Consider the following 8,598-nt stretch of genomic DNA (forward strand, 5'->3'; position numbering starts at 1 on the left):
TATGTTTGGTGGCCCTGCTAGGCAGGGGGGTTGGAACTACATGATCCTTGAGGTCCCCTCCAACCCAGGTCATTCTGTGATTCTGTGATTCTGTGATCTCATATGTGCTTTATTTTGCATGCAATCTAAAAAACCCTCTGACATCTATACTGAATTTCGCCTTTAGGTGCTGTAGTGGAAATGTTAAGTCACAGCTTGAACCAGTGATTGAGCACCTGATGGAAAGGCAGGACCAACCCAGGGAAGCTCAGGTGCATGCAATGCACTTGAGTGACTGGAAAGGCTGGAGCCAGGATCTACCCCTTTCCAGACCTCACTTAAGGGTTTGCAGTGGAGGTGGAGGAGATCCCTGTCTACCTGAGAACCTTACAGGCTTTCTAAGGTTAAGTAGCTTCTTTCTCTTATTTCTGTGCCTGCTGCTTTTGTGTTTGAGTGGATCATCACTCACTATGGCCTGAGATTTTTCTGCTCTGTTTTCTTGTTCCACTTTCCATTATGTTACAGGTGCATAAATAGCAGGCCCCAGAATGGTCTGCCTAGGGAGGTGGTGGAGTCGCCATACCTGGCAGTGTTCAAGAGGCATCTGCATGAGGAGCTATGAGATATGGTTTAGTGGCTTGTGGCAGTAATGGTGATGGGAAGACAGTTGGACTAGATGATCTTGTAGGTCCTTTTCTATGATTCTATATATTGACTTCTTAACGTGGCATGTGTCATTCTTCAGAAAGACTGACTGCAATGGCTGTTCAGTCTGACTATTCTTACCCCAGTTATGTTTTCTACTCTGACTAGGTTCGGGGCACACCAATGCACAGTAAATCAGTATTTGCCCCAGAGTATCTTCAAGCTTGATAGAAAAAACAAGGGAGAAGTAATATGATCCCTGCTTTCAGTTTCAACCCCAGGACTAATTTTCATTAGACAGAACTGAAGCTTAAACTCATGTCTTCCACCTTCTAGGCTGGATTTCTGATTTTGGGACTGTGGAACTATAGTTCCCACAGTACAAGTAGTTACTACAAGTGTGCAGGCTGGTGAAAGATAAGCTGTGTAGCTCCTTACTAGCTTGAAGGATACAGGCTTTTGTAGATTACTACCACTGACTCTACAACACTACCAATTTGCATCTTGCAGAAATGACATCATATGTCTATGAATGTCCAAGCAGGCATTACTGCTAGAATTCCAAAACACATCTCTTACAAAGAAGAGAGACTAGGACAAATCTTTCTTGGTAATGACCACATCAAGGGCCTTCTAAGGACCATCCCAAAATGTACTACAAACAAAAGAAAGAATAAAGTTAAATCCAGACAAATGAAATGTGAAAGTGTTGAAATAAAATTATTTTGGTCATGTTCCCTGAACTAGAAGAAGGTCCAACCAAAGTCTATTAAATCAGCAACTGCTTCTGTGTTAATGGCTACCATGAGCAGTCATAAGCCAAAAGGAAGTATGTGGTGATGCGATCTGATGCATTTATGCTATACCTTGCAGAGTATATCATACCCTTAAGGTAAATTCTTTAAAGCAACAACGAACTAACAACTGCTCTCCTCATAAAGATTTCAGCATCCTGTTAGCATGATCATGCCTTGGTAAAAACAAACAGCCAATGTCTAATGCAAGAGCATTAGGCTGCTGGTGAGATGAGATACCCAAATATATCTGCAGCTTTGCTGGTGCAGTGCCAAAATTAGCACCCAAAGTTTCAGTCATACAAATCAAAAAAGTCAGTGTGCAAATCAGGCCAGAATTAACCTCCTACTTACTGGTTTTGTGTTTTTTTTTTTTTTTTTTTTTTTTTTTTGCTGCTGCTTCAGTGATCCTCAAAAACAAAACTTGAGCCTTAATGTAGCTTTTCCTTTGGCTCTCTGTACTATGTTTTTTCTCCCTGCTATTAAACTGAGTTGCCTTTCTCTGGTTTGTTGCCTGTGTCAAGAAGAGCTCCAAGCAAAAACAGCTTGGCACTACCCTGAGCTCTCTGCTGTAGGTTTCTGCTAGTTGTGCTGACTGCACGTGAGCGGGGTGAAGAGGCCCCAGGTGTAATGAAAGAAGCAGAGCCCCTTTGAAGCTCTCTTAGAAGCAGTTAGACCATAACAGGATGTCTGTCTAGACTCAGGGCACACAGGCAGTTACTCTGAAACTAGGCTGAGGTGAGCTCGAATGGGGAGAGAAAAAGGGAGCCCTAGCGATTACAGACTAAAGGGCAAAAGGGAGTGAGAGGGAAATATCAAAAGTGATGAGTAGAGAAAGGTGAAAGAAAGATTTTAAAGATGTTCTGACTACTGGAAGAACTAGCCATGAATATAAGTTACATTCCAAACATATAGTGATGAGATGTTACTTAGTTTTAGTCTTGGTTTGCCACAGTCCTCCTGCCCTTCCTTTTTCTCCTTTTGCATACTTGTTGCTCTAAGAAAGAAGCCTTTGCTGAAGGCAGCTTTGAAATTTTGAGTGACCATCTATGCCCATGTTTAAAACAGTTTGGATGTAGCGCTCAGGGACATGATTTATTGGAGGGTTGTTAGAGTTAGGGTAGTATTACATTGTGGTTTGACTTGATGATCTTTAAGGTCTTTTCCAACCTGAGCAATTTTATGATTCTATATAGTGCCAACCTGGTTTTGCTTGGAGCCTCAATGAGTAATACAGTTACACATGACTGGCAGGGTGCCATCAATCACACACAGCAGCACTGTTGCCTGGCACCTAGCAGAACTGGCAGTGGTGGCTGGAAAAATAATTAGGACATTTATATTTTTATTATGGAGAGATCGGCTGAATAACATCCTAGTGATGTACCATAGTGCTTTAGCCTTACAGAATCAGCTGTCAAGGGAACTCAAGAAGGTCGAGAGTTAATTAAAGCACATTAGTATTCAGCATCCAGGACAACACTGAAGCAAACAAACTGTAAAGGCTATATAGCCTTTAATATATGACTGTTTTCTCCCTTTTTCTTTTTTCAATATTAACTTTTTCCTTGCTTGCAGAAATATTCCTGAAGCAAAATGCAGTATTCCTGGTTTTACTTTGGCCATTTCCTGTGAACTCTTCAATATATACACTATGTTTACTTTTTTGTCATGTCATGCAAAGCATGACTGCTCAGAGCCATGTTATTAAAATCCAAGATACTGAAGAGCATGAAGATATTCTGGCTCTGTTTTTAAAAAACTAATCTAGTTTGAGGTTAAAAAAACCAAAACAAAACAAATGCTCTGATGCTTCTTGGTGTGGGAACGATATGAGGCCATAGCTGAACTGTCACTGCCCTTTGCAGAACATGAAGTGAGACACACGATTCCTTCATTGATGAGTCACTTGCACATTCAGGCTGAAGAGTCAGGGGTTTAGCTTGCTGATTCCCTAGGCAGCCCTGAACCTGTCCCTCTCCTCTCCTTTCTCTAAAGACAGAGTGAGGGAGACAGAGGCATCTTCCTCTTTTTGCTGCTCATGCGTTTTCCAGCAGTTGCAAAATGGAGGCAAAATTCTACTCCTAAGCAAAGACAGAAGGGAACTGCTGCTTGGGTATGTTTGCCTCAGGTGATGTGTCCTGTGCTGCACCTTCCTCCTGAAAACTTTTACCTTAATGTATTCCTCAGTGTGCACAGATCTATAGCCTGGGCAGCATGGGGGCTGAGGGCATTCACCTGCCTAAATCCATTCATCCTCTTGATGACATGGATGTAAAGAAACTCCTGAGATACAAGGTCACGCAAAGGGAACGAAACAGAGGAGGAGAGAATGGTATCCGAAAAGTTTTGTATTTCTATTACATTGTAAAGCTGTTCTTTGCCTTTCTAATGTTGTTGATCTGCCTTTGTTCTCTTAAGTGGTAAACTTTTCAAAGCATGGTATTCTTCATTCTAGTTGTGTAAAGGGGGGCACATATTGCATCCAAACAGCATTTATAAGGTAGAGGAATACAAGAATCCTTAGGAGTATGTAGTCTTCCTTGCTTTCAGGTTATCCCCATTTCCAGAACAGAATAATTTTAGTTTTTTATAATACTGTGGGCTTGTCCTACACATCTTGCTCCGGGATTGCTCAGACATTAGTGTATTTTACACACAAACATCTTGCAAATTACAAAACATCCATCCATCTCTGCCTTTCAAAAATCACACATGGAAAGAGAAGCTTTACCTGTAGTTGGGTCCTCCAAAAAGTAGAAATGGGCTTGATATTTAAAAGCTGAGAAGTGCTAGAGGGATTCTAAGTGAGAACAGAAAGGAAGAAAGAGTTAATTGCTATAAAGACCAGCATAATCCTGACCTGCATGGATTGTGCAGGTTTTCATTAGCAAACAATTAACAACACCTACACCAAATAAAATGAATTTCTAAACAACAGGTAGTAATAACAAAATACACTCTTTAGCCAAGAGTCATTAGAAGGTATAGAAGGGCTATCCATAAAGAGAGGATTAGAAAGAAGAGAAACCCCTGATGTAGCAAAGGGAGTCCCAGCAGGCCAGCTAGCTAGATTGAGGTAATAGTCCTGCATTTCTTCAAAGAAATAATAAAAGAAAAAAGAAAGATCAAAGCCAATAAAAGAACCCCTTTACATGATACAGTGTGCTATGGATAAATGCATGGGCCTTTTTAACAATCTCTCTAACAGGCAGACAAAGAAGGATCAGCAGTAGGGTTCAGTAATATTTAAAGAGACCTAGGCGCTGATAATGCCGGTTTTATACCTGTGTAATTCCCTTGCCTTCTGGATCTTATACCAATAGAAGTGGGAGGAGAAATTGGAGCCATACTGTACAGTACAGTGTGCTGTAAGACAAGTTGCTTTTTGCTGTTTCTCTGACTGCCAAGGTGTGGACGGAATAAGTCTCTTTGGTGATTTTTTGTTTGTTTTTTGTTTTTTTGTTTTTTGTTTTTTTTTAAGGTTTTTTTTTTTTTTTTTCTTAGAGATGTTTCAGATCTTGGTTATTTTCATGCCTCAGCAGTGATCGTAGTTCCACCCGCTTCATGCCCTGTGGAGGAGTTGACCATTTTACCTAGCTTCACTGTTACATCGAGGCCTACGCTCCTTTCCTGCTGCAGCATTACTGCGGCCAGGCAGCTCCTTAGTGGGGGGAAGGAGTGGCCCAGGGACCAGAGGCCGGCTGTGGCAGAGCCTTCTCTCTCGGCGCACAGAGCTTGGGCATCAGCAGCGAAGCAGGTGTCAGGGACGGTCCATCCGCCCCAACACTCGAGAGCACTGCGGTCGCGCTCCAGCAGATGGCGCCATTGCAGCACGGAACGGCGGTGGGCTCCTGGGGAAGCGGGGTGGGGGCCGGAAGATTCACCCGGTGCGCTGGTCTTATCTGGGTGTACGTGAGAGAGAGGGTTAGTAGGGGGGCAGTTTCATAGGAAAAGTATTCATGGAATCCTAGTGGAAAAATTAATTGAATCATGTATGTCCAGAATTAGGAAAGCGGCTCCTGGGTTGCTTTGGCTTCTGCTGAACCACAATGGCAGGACACTGTGAGCTTCGTCTGTTCTTATGGCTCTTATTCTTATCAAGGGACTAAATGAACAAGAAGTGATCATAGGAACATCTGGGTACACTGATCTGATGATTGGTGTGGAGAGCCGGGCACTGCACTCTGGAAACGCACAGGTTGCTAGAAGTCAGAACAAAGTCCCTGCACGCAGCCTGGCCACAGCACTGAGCTGAGAGGAAGCAATGTGGGCCTTACCCTGTAAAGTACAGCTGCAGCAATGTCAGAGAATTTGTAAGGTTGGAAGAGACTTCTAAGATCATGCAGTCCAGCCATCAGCCCATCCCCATCGTGTCTGCTAACCTATGTCCCTCATTGCCACGTTTCCTCAGTGCTTGACCACCATGAGGGATGGTGACTCCACCATTTCCCTCAAGCCTGTCCTTTCTGTGTCCCCGGAGAACTGCAAGCACAGCAGCGTGCAAAGAGCAACACACCTTTCCTCTGCCAACCTGCCTGAGACCCTCACCAGCATCTCCTCCAGGTAGGTCACCTTTTTTCAGCCCCATTCACATGCATGTGAGGAGAAGGCAATGCAGGGAGGAGAAAAGCTCAAGCACAGTCTCAACAAGGACAAACTCCCTGGAGGTTTCCTCCCACCCTGCTTCCTCCTGTGGTTTCTCCTGGAGGAGGGGGCAACCAGGTCTACTATTTACTTAATGTCAGTTTGTTCAGAAAGAGGTTTGAGCTGACTGTATAAAGAAAAGTAGGTTTCATTACCTATAGCGCTTCACATTTCAGAGGAGATTGTATTGTTATGCAGTTTGAATTCTTTGACAATATAATTATTATTATTAGTCCATAATGTACACTAACAGGCCTGGTGGTGAAAGGCTGTATATTAATGCACGGTAACTATGTTTCTCTAGAGGGGGTTAAACAAAACTGTAACTAGGGTCAAAGCTATGCCTTTACCTCCATCTGCTAGAAACCAGACATAGTCACTTAAATTTTAATCACAAATTAATCAAACATAAATATGGCACATATTGCATTGGAGAGGGGAATGCTAATTGTGCAACAAACCAAAAAATATCTAATATGGGAATGGTCTAATGATAAAGGTTACTGTAGTTACCTTTTGAAAATGCACCTGATAAGATCCTTGAATTTGAATGAAATGCTAAAAACCTGAAAAGAATGGCATAGTCCAATAAACTGATTTTTACACCTTCTCTCTTTCTGAAGGTTCAGATAATTTCCTGGCAAATGCACTTAAACCAATATTTTTTTTCTTAGTAAAGACTGACAAGTTTCTGGAGCTCTTCTATAGCTGCAATACTTTCTGTGAAGGAGAGATAAGCCCTTTCCTATTTGCCAAACAATGATGGCAAACAAAGCAGCATTCTACAGGAAGCAAAAGGCTTTTTAAAAAATGTGCTTTATTTATTTGGCTCAAGGTAGTTGCCTGCTAGACCGAACAAGCTCTCATTATGCTCTCATTTCTCTGTAACCAAGTACAGACATCAAAGTATGGGTACCGAACTGCTACAGGGTGATCAGGGTGATTGGTCTGGTTATTTTCATTGTAAAAGATTTTTTTTGGGATAACAATGCTAGAGATACAGCATACTGATAAGAGCCTTGAAGGTGTTTCTCATACCTAGCTCTTTGCCAGGGCTGCACCTTACAAACTGTTATCTCTTGGAAGATGTAACAACTGCTTGTAGAGATCACAAAGCATTGTTTCTTCTTCAGGGTTATCAAAAGAACAAAAACGTGATGCCTACTGAAAAGAAATGGTACCCACTGACAAACTAGTGAAACCCATCCTGATATAGGTGGGAGGTAGAAGGTGGGGATGCTGGCTAGATGTGAACCTAACAGATGGATTGTCAGCCTCCTGAAAGATCCCTATCAAAACACTAATGAAACTGTACTTTTAGTAACACTCTTATGTTTAAGCAAATACAAACCTTAACACCCCCTAATCTATATAATATCCTGTTAAAGATATGCCTTCCTGCATCAGGCAAGTTGCATGCACAGAACCCTGTTCAGCTCTAGCAGAGCTGGAACTCATGCTGCTTTGGGCTGTGCTGAACTCCTTAGGCAGACATGGCATAGATTTGCCACTGGGGACCACCTTGCACCCTCACTGTTCAACAAGATTTACTGAAATTGTATCCTAGCACTGCGAAGACCAGAGGGAAAATGTATGCGCTAGAGATGCTGCCTTATCAACTGGTTATCATGAAGGAATCTTCCTTCCTGTCAGGTTCTCTTCTGAGCTAGCACAACATCTCTGACTAATTTGACAAACTTGAGTTTCCTTAAATCACTATTTTGCAGGTGAGAAACAATTCTGAAATGTATTACTTCTGCTGTGGCTATCACCACCTCCTCTTCACTGAATTGTGAGAACTCATCTTGGCCTGCCGCTTCTCCAGTCCAGCCCTATCAGTTACCCTCTGAATGATGAAACAAACAATTTCTACCAAGAACCCACGGGAGAAGGACAGAGGGGATGCAGGGCTGATATGTTGCTGCAGGGAGAGGTGGTCAGTGGGAAGAAGGAAAAGCCAGCTACCAGGCCAGCCTGCTTTTTTCATGTCCTACCAACGGAGAGAGCTAGTGCCTTGCCAGCTGCAGGGCGGTAAGTCAAGTTGGAACTGGACCAGTGCTGCATGAGGGTGAGGCAGAGAGCTTGTGCTTATGCAGACCTGCTCTGTCCTTGCTTTTTCTATATGACTACTCTATCTTTTGTGTTTCTGCATGCTCACAAGAGAGGTAATGCTTGAGAATAAATATTTGGTATCAGCTAAGTATCTGGGTTCCACAGAGATGTTTGTTCTCGCTTTCTTTGAGCACAGTAGGTGCACATCCTGTCCTGGAGATCAGCCATGCTAGACGTTACCATCCTTTCTGTGGCTCCCTCACAGAGAAAAAAAAAAAAGACACCTTTTGCTGTTCACTGTGGCATGTTAGTAAGGGGCTCATCTTCTGTCCTGAAGGATGCAGTGGATTCAGTGACTGATGTGCCACTTCTGTAACGGGAACTTCCTGAGAGAAGTGTAAGCAGTATCTGTCTCACCAATTTCTGTCAATCAACCTGGATATATGGATTTCTATTGTGCTGCCAGAGTGCCCTGAAGCCT

General features: G+C 42.8%; 1 long non-coding RNA gene across 1 annotated transcript; it reads left to right on the plus strand.

Annotated features, from left to right (window-relative positions):
• Positions 1–338: 338 nt before the first annotated feature.
• Positions 339–8,256, plus strand: LOC149917491 (uncharacterized). Its single transcript, XR_016467479.1, has 3 exons — positions 339–382; positions 5,424–5,984; positions 7,793–8,256. It is a non-coding gene; the product is annotated as an uncharacterized LOC149917491 (long non-coding RNA).
• Positions 8,257–8,598: the final 342 nt, after the last annotated feature.

Source organism: Phasianus colchicus, chromosome 6 (genome assembly GCF_987193195.1).
Source record: "Phasianus colchicus chromosome 6, bPhaCol1.hap1.1, whole genome shotgun sequence".
Taxonomy (NCBI): domain Eukaryota; kingdom Metazoa; phylum Chordata; class Aves; order Galliformes; family Phasianidae; genus Phasianus; species Phasianus colchicus.